Below are 16,182 nucleotides of genomic sequence, written 5' to 3'. Positions count from 1 at the left end.
AATGTTTTAGAAAATTCGAGGGGTGTAGTGAGAGGATTGTTTATGCATGCCTGCGTGTGTGTGAGAGAGAGACCATATATATGCTAAGATCCATATACAGAGTCATTACGGACTAACCTCTTCAACAAATGTCCTCAATATTTTGGTGGCTTTGTTCAGTAGAATTTATTCCGTACTCACATCAAGTCCAGTTGGTGGTGGGCATCTGGTGGGGAGGAGGTTTGTTCCACAGTGTCACTCAGGGACCCAGGCCCCTTCTGTCTAGGACTGTGCCATTCTCTAGAGCCTTGGCATCCTCTCCACTCAGCCAGCGGCTGTGGGAAGAGAGTGTATGGAGATTTTCATGGGCCAGACAAGGAAGTGGCATGAGTTCCTTCTGCCCACGTTCCATTGGCCAGAACAATCACATGTCCACCTGTCTGCCAGGGAGACTGGAAAGTTGGTCCAGCTGTGTACCTAGGAAGCAGAGGAACCCATGGGGACACAAGGCATATAATCTTTTTATTGGCTCAGGCTTATAGTAAGTATGTATTTCATTTCTTTGGGATTCTGTTGCTTTTTGACTTAGTGAGAAGGCTTTTGAAATCAATGTCTTGTTAATAAAGTTTTTCTCAGCATTTGATCAGGCTTTTTAGGTTAAATTTAAATTTTCTGTGTAAAGATCTTAAGACATATACTTTTAACAAAACGTTGTGAAGAACTGTGAATGGGCCTAGATTTTTCCACATGCAAGCTGACAGGTCGGCCCTCCAGGTTCACAGAGGCTGACAGAAGACACGAGACTTGTGGGTCAGAGGTGCCACCTAGCTTGCTCACTGCTGTCTCCGCAGGGCCCAGGGCACACTGCCTGGCACACTGTAGCCCCAAGTGCTATTTATGAATGAATGAATAAGTAAATGAACAGCAAAAATTCATTCATTATAAACTCGTTAGTATTCACAATAAATGCTCACTTATGTAAATACTCCTTTACATAACAAATGGACCAGTAACTATTATGACTTGCTCTCATCAAACCCCTGTCTCCCCTTCTGTCCCCTGTCTTAGGGAAGGGCACGTCTCAGTTGCTCAGACCAGACACCGAGGGCTACTCGAAACTCTCTATCCCAGTGGAAACTATGGCATGCATGAAAACACCTCCTACCCCCAAATCATTCCTCCACGTACCCACTCATGTTGGCTTGATTCTGTTGCTGCTGGCTTTGCAGGCGGAGGAAGGAGCCAGGACATGCAGGTCGCCGCCAGAAAGCTGGAGGGGACAAAGAAGCAGAGTGTCTCCTAGAGCTTCCACAAGGAGCCAGCCCTGCAGAGACCTCAGCTTTGGTACCACCCATGTTGGATGTTTGGCTTCCAGAACTGTAAGGTACTAGGTGTGTGTTGTTTTAAGTCCCTCTGTGGTCATTTGTTCAATAGCAGCAATAAGAAACCAATATACTTGTCAAGGAGAGTGGAGGCCCCCTGGGAAGCCTCCTGCCTGCTGAGAACGGGCCAAGGCTGCCCACGGAAGCCCACACTCCTGCCAAGTTTCGTTTGTAGGATGAGCACGGAGGGGAAGGAGTGTTTAGTGGGTGGTCATGGGCAGGGGTTGGAGAGTCTCTGAAGGTGTGTCCAGGCTAGGCTGGAAGGAGCCAAAAGAGAACATTCTGGCTCATCCCTCCTGTTATTGAGTCTTCAACGTGTACTAAAGGGTGTGGGGACAGGTGTGAGCCTCAGAGTTTAAAATTAGCATACAGGTGCCCTGGGGCTCAAGGAAACCAAACCCTCCCTGTTGAAGAAAAGGACCTTTCTTTCCTTTGGGGATATCTGTGACTTCCCAAGTAACCTTGCATTAATGTGATTTACCGTATTTTTGCCATGTATAATGCTCACTTTTTGCCCAAAATTTTTTTGAGGGAAAAATAAGGATGCACATTATACATGGGTGTAAGGATTACATACCATGGGCATAATAAACCCGTGTATAATGCTCACAAAACATGGGTGTGCACTGTACATGGCAAGATAGGGTAGATCTTGTAAGCTTGCTGAAGTCGATTTTCCTGGCTATATTTTAGCTGCTGAGGTAGTAGCTCCCCACCCCCCACTCTCTTTTAGATATTTGTTTCCTCTCCTTATTGCTTCTCCTTTATGGTGTTCCAGTGGAAATTGGAATTTAATGAAGAGGAAAAAATTACAGATGAGACTTAAACGCTGAACGTTCTACATTTCTAAAAGAATATCGAAAAGGAAAAATGTTGAAGTAGCGTCTAAGAGGGAGGGGAGAGAAAAAAGTGAAAACAAAATTAAAAGTGAGATTGTGCAATAGGCATGCATGGCCAGGGAGGAGAGGGCAGTTAGAGGAAGTGAAGGCCCCAAATGAGCACATAGCCCACCCTGACCCTTGTCCCTCTAGGAGGGGAGGATGGACGGAAACAGGAGACCAGAAAGGTCAGCTCTTTCCCACAAACATCAGCAAGGCCCAAGAAGGGATGCGTGCTGCGCAAACACGATTGCTTGAGTTTTAAAATGTTGATCTCTTGTCTTCTCCTAGCTGTCTTTTCTCAAAGGCCCATCACATTCGAAAGATGGCTTTTAGAATTAGGCTCTTTCTTGCTCATACTTCCTGCACGGGGAGTCCGGTCATCTGGACGGTGGAGCCTTGGAACACAGAGCACACTTCCTTCCGCAGCGTGGCCTCGTGGGGCTCTTTGGCTCACCCCATCATTGCACACTACACATTTTCCACCCGGCTCCGAGTGCACACAGGGTCCGGCAGGAGGAAGGCCTGCTTGAGTGCGGTCGGTGGGGCGATGGTATGGGTGTAATAATATATAGTTTCAATCTGAGCATTTCACCTAAAATGTCACATGGTGTGCTTGAGTGTGATATGGTTACGTTACAGATTACATACTTGTGATTTTGTAAGAAAACATTTTATAATAAAAACGGGACATTACTTATGTCGGATCCTGTATCCCGTCCCTATGGTTGAAAGTGACAGTGTTTAAGGCCACGTACATATTTGTGACAAAAATAGAAAGCTTTGCTTCCACACCATCGGTATAGAACTTGTATGTGCTTGTTGAGTGACTTTACAGATTGTTCAGCAGCCATCCTCTCTAGAATTGCTTCCAAATTATGCAATATGTCTTGATGTTGGTAATCAGCCTGTGCCTTTGAGCTGACAAGTAGTCTTGACGCAGAGATGTTTCCAAACTCTTGCGTGTAGACGTGCTCCCTGGTGTCTTTCATCGCCCGCTGGCGCGTGTATTTCCAGCTTTTCTCAATCACGCACCAGTTGTGTTAATTATGCTTCGTTAACGTGTGAGAGTTTTGTATTGGCTGTCATGTGGAGTCATAACATTGCAGTCAAAGCCAATAATTTGTGGGTGATGGCAGATGGTGAGGATCCAAGGGGGTGCCAGAGAAAGAAAGAAATTTATAGATCTTATCACAATATTTTTGTTTTCAAACTTCCTTTTTCCTTCCTGAAAAATCTCCTCTGTGTGTGTGTGTGTGTGTGTGTGTGTGTGTGTTTTGAGGACATGAGCCTTTGAAATAACTTTTCCGCAGGAAGACTCTGTGGTGCCAAGTCACCATGACAACTGTCAAAAACACACTAAGATGATTTCTAAAAACAAACAAACAAAAACCACAACCCGATAATAATAATAAAATTACTGGAAGCAAGGGAAGAGATCAGCCCAGGCAATTAGAAAGTTCTTGAATAGCAGGCAGTCCTGCCTGCAGCTGCGATGCCAATGACGTTGGAAATGTCTTTGAAGACATTCACCATTGTCTTCAGGCCCTTTGATGAGAAGTCTCTCTGGGTCACTTTTCACATGTCCAGTCAAATGTCTTGGAAAACGGTTGCAGTTTCTGCTTTCCCTTGGGGAGGGGGAGGACGGACTGTTTGTCCTCCTCCTGAGCAGCGTGTGGTTCTGCCACATTCCCTTGTGTGGGCCCTCAGAGCACATGGCAATAAGGTGATGAATGGCCACATGGCCCTGCGAATAATTTGAAATCCTGGGGAAATTCTCGTGGATTGGCTGGAAGATGGGGGCTCTGCCACCTCCCAGGAAAGTGCATATTTGAGATGAATGGGATCTTCACCATGGGATACAAGTATTTCATGCCAGTTGCCCAACTAGAAAAGGCAGACCAAATGGACATTGACCATCTCTCAATGGGGAGGCCAAGGTCTCAGCCCTTGGGTGGCTGAGCTCCATTTCTGAGACCTGCCTGCAGGGCGGGGCTCTGCCCCACAGCCAGGCCTTCAGAGACTTGGCTAGCATCCGGATGAAATTCCCCCCTGAGCTCTTGTTCTGACTTAAAATTACTAGAGTTATTTACTACTCTGGGAAGCAGAGCACCTTGCAACGGAGAAATGACACCTGAGTGGCTCTTTGTTTGGATCTTAGCTGCCGTGGCTGTGGATTTGTGGATTCCTGCTGGGTGTCAATCTGCTTGCGGGGCCTCCGGCTACAAAGACACAGACAGTTTCAGGACTGGGGGCCCCCACTCTAGACTTGGGATCTGCAAATGAGAGGGGGGAAGGAGTTTGTCCCTTTCTCCCTGGACCCTCCATGGCTGGTCTTTTCCTTGAGGAGTGAATACCTAATGTCCCCTTTCCAAAGCCTCAAATATCACGGAAGAGTCGTGTGTTCTAGGTCACACATCAGATTTCTGAGAACCTCAAAGTTCTTGAGAGGGACCCTCTAATTCTTCAGAATCTTCTCCCTGGATTTACTGAGGGCCACAAGTCGATGAGGACTGAGCTGGCACTCAACCGTGCTCGCATAGCACAGACTTCAATAACTTTGGGAGTGCCCTCCAATCGGAGACTCTGCCTCCAGGGTCTTCTCCATGAAGCACTTGCCCCTTCCTGGGTATCCTTCTCCTAACAAAGGCCAGGGGTGGGGAGGTCTTCCTCGGCAGTTTTTGAAACCCCACAGCTGCCGCTAACTGTAGGGTAAGTGGAGGCAGTCTGGCTTCCTCACCCAGGCATCTGGGTAACTAAGGGAAGCAGTGTTCCCATAGCCTTGTAGGGGCCTGATAACTAGTGTTCTCATAGCCTTGAGACTGGGTCCGGTAAACTGTTCCCTTAACAAGAAGTGGGCTCGCATGTGCAGAATTATGTTATGTTATGTAATATTCTGGCATCTTGCCGGCTTTGTTCCCCTCTGGTACTTAAACAGGCAGGGACTCCCTGCTGGGGGGATGATGATGAGAGACACGCAAGGGGACAGGTGCCACGATGGGTGCCATGCTGGGGAGCAGGGGCCACGACATGACACATGCAGATAGACACGCAGCTTGCAGCGTGCGTGGCTTGCCCATGCATGAATAAAGGCATGCCAGACATCCCAATGGCTCCGTGAATATTCTCCCATCTGCCTGAATACCATGGACCTGCCTGGCCCTGAAGGGTCGCAACACACTAACCTTCTAGGTGCAGGGAGTTCCAGAACTAGGGAGCACGCCTGCATTCCTGACGGGCCAGGAGGAAAAGTAACTTCTCACTGATGAGTCTATGATCCGTAAATGTTTCTTGTAAAGGTCTCAACAGTATTTTAAGCTTTGCTGGTCACCTGGACAATTACTCAGCTCTGCCATTACAATATGAGAGCCTCTATGAACAATACTTAAATGAATGGGCACAGCTGTGTTCCAATAAAACTTTATTTGCAAAAGTAGGCCATGGGCCACATTGCCCTGTGGGCTGCAGTTTGCCCATTTCTGTTTTTTCTTTCCACACACACAAAAGAAAGACAGAGCACCAATTTGTTTCTCAATGTCCCAGCTTAGGAAATATAAAAGTGTAATCACGTCATACTCTGAGAAGAACAGGACAGGACAGGAACGCAGGAAGTGCTGGTGGGGCACGGAGGGGCATCTACTCCCCCCTAAATGGGGGCTGTGGTGTGGTGAACAGACTTGGAGGGTGGAGAGGGTCTGGGAGCTTCTCAGGTGGTGGTGCTTAGGATGGATTTTGAGGATGAGGTAGGAGTTTCAGGGAAACTCAAAGCCAGAAGGGACTTCAGGGAAGACCAAAGGCATGTGCAAAGGCGGAGACACGGGGTCGCTGAAGTGTGTGGGGCCTGCAGGCGTTCCAGTGGCTCACTGCCTAAGTCAAGGGGGCCAACTTCAGTAGCAGAGGAAGCTGGGAAGGAGGGCTGGGGCCGGGTCAGGAGCACTCTTTCGCTATGTGCAAAGTAGTCGGGTTTTCCCCTGTAGCTGCTGTGGAGCCCCTGAGGAGTGTGAAGCAGGTGAGTGACACGCCCAGAACTGGGGGGATGGTGAGAAGGTGGGTAGACCGCAGGCAACCTTTGGATGCCCACATTTGGCCCTGGCCCGAGTACCCCTGGCTGAGATTGGAGCCCTCTGCAAGTTTGGTCCAGAGCCTTACTCTTTAGTGTCCTCTAGGTCCAGCTCTTTTGTCCCTGTGACCTTGGGTTGGCTAGCAGATTCCTCATCCTCTGTGCCTGGCCCAGCTTCTTGCTCTAAGAAATAGTAGACACCCCCGCCCCCACTGACAGAAAGCACTGCATGGCTCAGTGGTCTGTTTCACGTGTCAGCCTGGCCTGGCTTGAGCACACAGGTAGTCACTCAGTGACTACGTGCTAATCTAGGTGTTGCTGCAGAAGTGTTTTGAAGATGTGATACTGATTTAACACCAACAATCAGCTGACTTTGGCTTTAAGTAAAAGAGATTATTTTTGATCATGTGGGTGGCCCACATGCAGTCAGCTAAAGGCCACAAGGGCAGGTCTGAGGCTTCCCTGGGGAAGCAGAATTCCCACCTGTGGACCGCAGCTCCGGTCCCACTGACGTCTGCTTGTGATGATAAATTTTCTTAATAAAGTGAAAGTTTCATGGTATGTGTTCCATTGTGAAGGTAGAAAAAACATTGTCTTGAATGGAGAAGGTGAACGTATTTTTGGTTCGTCTGCCTTCATCCTAGGGTCATTGAGAGGACCGAGAGTCCCATTAACCTAAGCCCTGAGGAATCGTGTTGACTGCCCCCCGCCCTTGGCCACCGGGCCCTGGAGGTGTTCGGTCTTGAATCTCAGGTATGAATCAAGACACTCGAAGGCACTGAGGGCGCTTGCTTCACTCCAGCTCTGCAGGTGAGACGGCTCTGCGTCATGCACCCCCCAGCATGGCTTTGTGGTAAACCCGGTGGTGTATTTAGGCATTATTCACCCTTGCTAATGAATAAGTCATCTTGTGTGGACACTAGAGCTAGTTTGGGGAAGTGACTTCAGGGGCTCAGAAGAAAGCTATGAGCCGTGTCGAGTCTGAACCTTAAAGTAAATCACCCAGTTGGCTTTCAGGCTAAATGCCAGGCACCTGGGACAGCACAGGCTACTGGGCTGGGTGTCTTCTCAGAGAATGGCTGTGCCAGCTTGTTGGGACACAATCCAACGAGCTTCTCTCAGGTCCCACAGGCAGACTCTGTGCAATCTTGCCGATGGTCTGTAGGTCAGAGGGGGGATTTCTGGGCACCAAGGTGGCAGTGCACAGGGAAAATGACCTCTGTCAACTGCAGAGGCCAGAGAGCCCAAAGGGCACCTCTAGCAGGGCTCCCAGGGCCTGGAGAGGGAAGACAAGACTCTGGTGACTCCCATCTTGGAAATGTACACATGTTAAAAGGGAGGAGTTATCAGAGACTGACACTGGTACGTGCTGCGTATGGGAAGAAGGAACATTCTGGAGTTTCAGCTTCTGTTTCAGCAGCAACCATGAAGCACAATAGGAGGTTGGACCAGATAATTGAAACCGAGCCGAGAAGCTGGATCCAATGAGGGCCACGTGACCTTGGGAAGTTCTCAGCACACACTACCAGAGCCTGGCCTGGCCGTCTCTCCACTCAGCCCCAGCCTTGTGTGTAACACCAAGGGTTGCAGAAAGATGTTAATTCACCTGCGAGGGAAAGATGGGGTAACACCTCCCTGGAAAAGATAAACTGGAGATGCCAAAGATTGAACATGCCTCATGCTTTGCTCTGGTTGCTAAACCTGTGACTGTATTTGCAAGATTTAGCAAATAAAAACACAGGATGCCTGGAAGAAATGGTGCTGGGACAACTGAATATTCACAGACAAAAGAAGGAGGTTGGAGTCCTTCTTCATGCCATCTACCAAAATTGATCAAGGACCTAAATATAAGAGCTAAGGCTATAAGAACTCTGAGAAGAAGACACAGGGGCAAATCTTCATGATCCTGGGTTAAGCGAAACTTCCGGAGACACGGCACCTGAAGCACAGACAGCCACAGGAAGAATAGACGGATTAGATGCCGTGGAAATAGAGCGTCTTGTATTTCAAAGGACACAGTCAAGGTGGAGAGTTTCCATTCCGAGGGCAGAAAGTTCTGGAGATGGATGGTGGGGGCGGCTGCACAACAGTATGAATACACTTAATGCCACCGGCCTGTTCACTGCAAAATGGTTAAAATGGAAACAATTGGGTTTTGTATACTTTACCAAAATAAAAATAAGAAAAGGCACTGTGAGGAGCAAGCTTTTCACCTCCATTGGAAGGGACCTGAGATGTCCTTGCGAAGTGCTGGACGTGCCCTGACGCTGGCTGTTCTCAGCCTGTGGCTTCTCAGCCTGGCCCCTCCCCCTGCCCCCAAGCCTGAGGCCTGAGCAAATCCCTCTGTCCCGAGGTTGAGACACTTGATCTTCAGTGGACCCCTGCTCCCAACAGTAAACCTCTCCCACTGCAAACACTTGTCCTGCATGGGAGGGAGCCAGGCGCCGGGCCCTGACCCAAGCCCTGGCCGCATCCCGTCCCTCTCTTCCAGGTCTCCCATTTGCCCCTGTCAGTTACCTCACTCCTAAGGCCACACAGCCAGGGAATGCTGGAAGCTGACCCTGGACCCTGGGCAGTCTCTTCCAAGGCCATGGTCTTAACCTTTCTTCTGTTTTCAAAACTCAGCTGGATCCCCCTTTTCTCTGAAGGCACCTTGAGCCCCCTGGGCTGCTCCCATTTGTTGCCCCCATGGTACCTTGTGCTCCCACAGGACCATCTACTATTTCAGGTACTTGTTTCCTTACCTCCCCCCCTTAGATGGAGGGGCCCTCCTGGCAGTGCGCACCTCGTTCCTCTTGCTTATGCCAGGGTAATTAAATCCGGATGGGTGCGGGCATGTGACTGAGTGCCTAGTGATGGAGCCAGTGCTGCCTCCGGGCCCCTCCGTGCTGTCCACGACACTCAGGCCCACCCATCCGGACTGCCCGGGGCCTTAGACGGGAAAGTGCGCTCTGCCTGAAATTCCAGCCCTCTATATTTCAAAGTCCCTCCCCCGGGGCCAGAACCCCCTGGAGTGTGATGCAATGAGGAAAAGGACTTCTGCTCTGCTAGGGATTCACAATATTAAAGGAAGATTATATCTTTCACAGCAGGGAGGAGGCTTATTTCTCTCTGGACCCTATCTTTCAGGGGCTTGTAGCTCAACATTCTTTTGGGAATATTCTAATTCTGCTGCATTCTGAGTGAGGAATGGATGTATTGGGCATGGCTAGCATGGGGGGGGTGGGGGGGCCGTTGGGGCGGGGGGAGGGTAGCCCAGGCCCTGCTGATGGTCGAGCTGACAAGCTGCGTCTGCGAGCCCAGGGAAGCCAGGGGTCGAGTTGTCTTTTGTTCTCCCAGGCATCTCTGCGGCGATGCTAGTGATCACATTGAAATGAAGACTTTCTGTTCAATGAAGAAGACCTTAGCCCATGCAGACGTGCAGGTGTGACACAGGAGAAAATATGTAGAATACCTGAAACGGACAGGATTGAAATAGAGGTGTGATGATTTGAAAACAATCCTTGGACAGCTTCAAGAAAAAGATTGACTCTCTTGCTCACTTGGATTCTTGTTTCTTGATTGTTTCTCTTGTCTGTCTTTCAGAAATAAGGAAGAAAAAGTTTAATGGTAGAACATATTTAAGCCAGGGAAGATATGAGTCTCTGTTTATGAGGTTGTCACTAAAAATACTAAAGTTTTAATGTTAGTTTTGCTAATGGATTTGTTGATACAGAGATGCAGCGTGATGTGGCAGAAACACCACGTTATGGGTGAATGTGCCCCCTCCCCTCCAGTTTTTTTTATTGAAGCCCTAACCCCCCAGTGTACTGTATTGAAGATGGGGCCCCTGAGAAAGTAACTAAGGTTAAATAAGGTCATAAGGATGGGGCTCTGTTCTAACAGAATTAGTGTCCTTTAAAGAAGAGACACCAGAGAGCTCAGCTGTCTGCAAGCCAGGAAGAGCTGCCGTCAGAGATGGACCACTCTGGCACCTCGATCATGGACTTCTTACCAGACTCTAAAATTTAGAGATAATAAATGTCTGATTTTTTAAGCCTCCCAGTCTATGGTATTTTATTATGGCAGCCTGAGCAGACTAATACAGACCAATAGTTTGGGATCAGACAAAATCAGAATTTTGGTTCTTGCTAGTTGACCTTAGACAAGTTATTTAATTTTTCTGAGCTTGATACATAACAAGATGTTATTATACCTTGTTGGTAGGTTTGTTGTTAGGGCTAAAGATATCATTTAGCACTGAGTAGACACTCAGTAGGGTCTCATGCAGTTCTAGCACACACCCTATGATGGTCTCCTTCTCGAGAAGCCAATCCCTCTCCCAGGCTTGAACTGTGAAGCAATGAATATTTGGTCACTTGGAGGATATGTGTCACAGGGATTGACAGGGTAATTCAATGTACGTTTTTATGTTTAGTCTTTTCATCGTAAGGAAGGCATCGGCACAGAATCTTCTTGGGAAGAAACAGTTGCTACCATTATTAACGGGGGTGTATAGGAGGTCATTACTGGTCTAAACTCCCCAGTGAGGTGCTGAGGAGCTGGAAGCTTTCAAGTAGGATCCCACCTCTTTTTTCAGAGTCAGCCAAGAGCAATGCATCTTTATTCTAAGGGAAAATGCTTATAAAAGAGATTGAGTGTTTATTTAAATGTGGTGAGTGCCTTCATTCCAGCTATACAACCTATAGTTAATTAGACACTAACTACTAATTCTAAGGTGTGCTATTTTGTGGGGGCGTCAAGAACACTACCCTAATATCTAGTTCTGCGATTAGAGAGCGAGTGGTTTTTGTGTGGATTGGGGGAGGAGGTGTGTAGAGAGGTCTTTGCCAAAGTTGATCTTATTGATGGCAAGTCTTAAAGGTTGTTTTAAAGTTGCTTCTGCAAATGTCTGGACAGCTGTCACTCAACATCCCCCAAACCTGGGTTTAGGTTTCTGTCGAGCCTGAATTTTTGTGTGCTTGGTGGAGTCACTGCTTCCTAGGATTCCAAGTGCAGGAGGTCAGAACAGGCCTCCCCAAGGTGTGCTACTGTGGCATGGGAATTATTTTGAGCTGAAGGTCATTGAGATCCTGCAGACTCACTAGAACATTTTACCTCTCCCTTAAAGAATTTAAATTTGGGGTGTTGATCATAACAAGTTGTGATCACAAATAACTTTTTATGAGCTGTCTATAGGGCTGGGCAAACATCTAATCACTGAACATCTGTTCTACGTATCATCCTGTGTGACTCTCTGAGGTCTCAAGGTGCCTTACCTCATTCTTCGCTCAGAGAGTCACCTACTCCTCATTTTCACTCTCGGTCTCGGAACCTCTCGTATATGTGCGGCCCCAGACTCTCCTGTGTATGTGGCTCCTGTATGTACATATGCAATTCAATTTGATTATTTCCTCTCAATGGCCTGTCTCATGTGGATTTAATTCTTACAACATCTGGAAGGACCTAGAAGGGTGTAGGAAAGTTTCTTCCTCCCCAACACAACCGTGGTATCACATTTCAACGTCCTCATCATCAGCTTGACAAAAGAGGAACGCATGGGAAAAGTCCAGAAGTTCCTTTGTGACTTTGACAGTTTGGATTCCAAAGGGGCAAAGTGTGAAATCGGAGAGTGTATGTCACCCCTTTAAGCTATAGAATAAACAAAAATGACATTTGGTCCATCAGAAAGTTTGGACAACCCACGATGAAACTAAGATGAAAGATGAGCTTCGTTCCTTTTTCTCCCTCAGGAGATCAACACCAAGCCCCTGAATATGTCCCCCACCCCCCTCAGTTGTGGAGTCTTTGGTTCAGCACTTACAAGGACAGGTTCGACTACATTCCTGAAAGGCCATATCCATTGAACAGCTCTTGAACCATTTTTCCCTGAGGATTCCACATTTACTGTGTCATCTCCACAGGCTGACGGGCTTCAGGGGCCCTTAGACGACATGTGGAAAGGTGGACAGTAGGAAAGTGTCCTGAGGGAGTAAAAACATTTACCAGTGACCGGGGTGATTGCCCATCTGTTCGCTGAGAATGTTCCTGTGTGTTGTTCTTTTAGGATCTCCCGGACAAGTACAAACAACCTGGCCTAAGACTACCCCTGGCCACAGCTGTGGCGACAGTCGGAATTAATGGAGATGATTTCACACCAATGCAGCCTTCATGGAATTGGGGGTTCAAGCTCGCTTCATCTCGGTCTGGGAGGGCAGTGAGAACCCCACCCCAGTGCTGGGTCACAACTTTATTTATTCATTTTTAGCATTATTGAGGTCGGTTGACAAAATTGTAGCGTACTTAAAGTGCACAGAATGATTATTTGACATGCACGTGGGGAAAGGGTCCCACCGCTGAGTTAATTATCATGTTTACCTTTTGTGTGCGTGTGTGAGAATGCCTAGTTCTACTGTCTTAATCAAATTTCAATTATACAACGTAGTATATTCATCTTATAACTGAAACTTTGCACCCTTTTACCCACCTCTTCCTATGCATCCCACCCCGCCCTTAGCAACCACCATTTCACTTTCTGTTTCTATGAGTCTGACTTTTTCTAGATTCCACATTGGGCTACAGCTTTACCAGTGAGAATTCCTGATCGTGGCCCTGCATTTGCCCTAGATGGCTAAAAAGAGGTCACACCCTCACCATTCCCCTCAAGTGAAGGGCTGGGCTCAGGAGACACACAGGCTGTTAATGGATTCCTGGAGCGGGAGCTGGAAGGTTGGCCAAGGATATCGGTTTCTCGGGGTGTAGTGTGTCACCCCACACCCCGCGGCAGGAGCCAGCCTGAGGAATGCTCACCGGCCGTGTCTCAACACTTCCCGCAGTGTCTCCATCGAGGCTTTGACGGGAACTTGCGCAACAGAGGTCCTGGCATAAAGTGGGCAAAGTGCTGACACCAGCTTCTGGCAGACAGCAGGCCCCGGTTATTGGAACAGCGTTTCAGGGACTGCTCCGAGGACAGCTGTGCCTGCCACACTGGAACCACAAAGCGCTTTTCCTGGAAACTGTACCAACAAGATGGCTGCAACATGCCGGGGCTCGGTGAGGAAGGCAAAGGTGTTCTTCCCAGGTGCTCTGCATGGAGCGGCTCCATTAGAAGGGTCCTCCCTGCCCTCCCTGCACCCCATCCTTACCATAGACTTTAGCATATACCTGTGAGTGGCCCCCAGAGGTGCCAGCTCAAGACGGCCACCCTCTGGCCAGGAAATGCCTGGCTCTTATCCATGGGCTACTGCGCTGCTTGTTTTGCAATATAAAAACACTTCATCATCAGCTTTGAGTCCAACTGGACTAATGAACCAGAAGTGGAAGGTAAAGCCTCAAATTCAATGGGAGAAAATGTGAGAGGATATCTTTGGCCTGAGAGATGGGGAAAGATTAGTAAGAAAAATGTGCAAGCTCACGTCATAAGTAAGAAAAGGCAATAAAGCGTTGTGTTGCCCCAGAGGACTCCAGGAACAAAGGTAAAGTTTACATGTATTTAGAGAAGGTGTCGAGTTTCAGGGAGCTATGTCCCCCACTAAAGTCAGTGAAGAACACGTGAGAAACACCTATGAGCCAATAAGAGGAAAAAGGAATTCAAATGAAAAAAAAGGGTGAAGGGTCTAAACAGGTGATTTACAGGAGAGGTGACCCCACACTCAAGCGCATGAGGAAACCCTTATTAGGCGTGGGAGAAACGCAAAGCAAGCAGTGAGATCCCTTTACATCTATTAGGAAAGTTAAGAAGCGCTAGAAGGCTTCAAGTGCTAAGTGCTGGTGGGTGCGTGGACAGGGGTAGCACTTGGGACAAAATCGCGGCACTGCATATAAGTCAGCAATGAGCACCGGGACTGGGGCACCCAGCAATGGCACCCCCAGGCACGGGTCCCAAATGCATTCTCATCAGAACCATAGCAGTGTGTGGGTGAGGACGTGTGTTGCTGTGGAGGGTGGGCCCAGGAAGCTGGACACACCTGGCTGCCCACACGGGGGACAGTGGTGGGTGGTGTGCCTGGGAGCTCTTGGTGGAGCACCAGCCAGGGTCCCTCCTTCCTTTTCGGCATAGATCCTGTCTTCTTCTTCATTGGCCTGCCTTCTTTTCTGGTAAGCAATTCACCCCAAATAACTTGCCATTGACCTTTGGGAGTTTTCCCATTTGACTTAGTTGTGCTATGTCATAATAATCTGTGGGAAGGTCTCTTACCTTCCTCATTCCCTCCCAGCTTCCCTCGTCCCACCGTATGCAGGGACCGTGCTGGGGGCTGGGAACACCAGGGCAAACTGAACAAACAGCCCAGCTGACCTCCTAGAACCGCCTGTTGATACGTTCACCATCTGCATGTCTTTATTTGTCGTGTGGGCCATCGGCTCTCAAACATTTGGGTTTGGGCATGCCTGTACACTCTTAAAATTACTGAAGTCCTCGAAGAGCTTTTGTATTTGTGGGTTATGCTAAACAGATTATTTTTACTATATTAGAAAGTAAAACTGAGAAATTAAAAAATATTTATTGATTGATTTAAAAAGCAGCAACAATAAACCCATTACATGTTGACATAAATAACATTTTGATTAAAAAAGTACATTTTCCATAACATAATATTCTAATAGGAAGAGCAACAGTATTTTGCATTTTCCAGTCCCTTTAATTTCTTGTGAAAGTGGAAGACACCTGGACTCCCACGTCTGCCTTTGTATTCGGTTCGTTGCAATATTACACACAACAAAGCTTCTGGAAAACTCCACTGTAACCCAGAGAGCAAGAGTGAAAAAGGCAAATAACACCTTATGTTGTTGGAAGAATGGCTTCGACCTCACGGAGCCCCTGAGGTCTGAGATTCCCAGGGGTCCCTGGTGAGACCACACTTGGAGAACCGCCCGCACAGGTCTCTCTGAAGCCTTGGTGTGAGGCCTCTGTTCTAGCAGCCGCACACCTGGTGTGGTGGTGAGGCCTGGGGTGCCAGTCTGCTGGAGGGCATCACATGTTAACCTAGAAACTGGGGGTGGAGGGGATCCATCCGACCTGGGTTGTAGGCAGTACACTGACCTTTTCTGTGTTTATTTGTATCTTCTGAGTGTTTAGTTAGTGCTCATTTTATTGACCGGGATGAGTGCATATGACTGGCTCATTGATTTTTAGCTGTTATTTATTGAGTACTTCCTAGAGGATAGGCCTTTCGTAGAGTGCTTTCTCTTGTTAAAATTAGTTCATTCTTTGCACATCTCTCAACATATAACAGACCTTGAATCAAAGGAATCAAATGTTAGTGAAAAATGTAAAGGTGTTTGTGGGCCTTTAACAGTTCTGATAGCTGGGACCTTGTTTGAATCTGTACCCATAGATTCTTGTCAACTGGTTAGTGGATGTGTAAACGGGTTACACATCTCTAGATTGGAGGCAAATTCTCAGAAAAATTTCGGGAGGAACTTAGCTGAGAGGGAAAACCTTCGGCACCGAACTCCTGTGGGGTGAGAACGGGTGCCTCCTGCTGGAAACCTGCTTTTCATGATGGAGACACCATGCCTTAAGGACCCTATGGGACACCGGGGACTGACTCGCCACAGTGCTGGCCTCAGGTTCTGTGCTGGGTCACATGTGAACAGATTTGGGTAATTTTATAACAGTCAAATATCAGTGGCATGGGAAGTGTCCCCTAAGAGAAAACGGGTTAAGGATATCACAGGACATTCATACAATGGAATGCAACAAGGGGTGTGCTTTTCATACACTGATGCAGACAGTTCTAGGGAAGAGTGTTGAGTTAGGAAGTACAGTGCAGAAGAGGGTGTGTGGCACAGCACCCTTCGTGTAAAAGGGGCGGGGAGAATGTGTATTTGCTGTATTTGCATAGTAAACTTTGAACAGCATAGGAAACCCTGTACCAAGAGTGGCGACCAATGGGATGGGGTG

The 16,182-nt window shown here is 48.0% G+C and overlaps 1 long non-coding RNA gene across 2 annotated transcripts in view; it reads left to right on the top strand.

Annotated features, from left to right (window-relative positions):
* Positions 1–426: 426 nt before the first annotated feature.
* LOC123479643 (uncharacterized) overlaps positions 427–16,182 on the top strand; it is a 33,251-nt gene continuing 17,495 nt past the window's right edge. Inside the window, exons 1-3 of one of the 2 annotated variants that reach the window (XR_011650733.1) lie at positions 427–520; positions 1,209–1,363; positions 6,944–7,109. This is a non-coding gene — a long non-coding RNA (uncharacterized lncRNA). Of the gene's footprint in view, positions 521–1,208; positions 1,371–6,943; positions 7,110–16,182 lie in introns of both variants that reach the window. The other variant, XR_006655319.2, reaches the window with a different exon arrangement.

The sequence above is a fragment of the Desmodus rotundus genome, chromosome 2, assembly GCF_022682495.2.
Source record: "Desmodus rotundus isolate HL8 chromosome 2, HLdesRot8A.1, whole genome shotgun sequence".
Taxonomy (NCBI): Eukaryota; Metazoa; Chordata; class Mammalia; order Chiroptera; family Phyllostomidae; genus Desmodus; species Desmodus rotundus.
The sequence above is the reverse complement of the archived record's forward strand: the minus strand, read 5'-3'. Positions and strand labels throughout refer to the sequence as shown.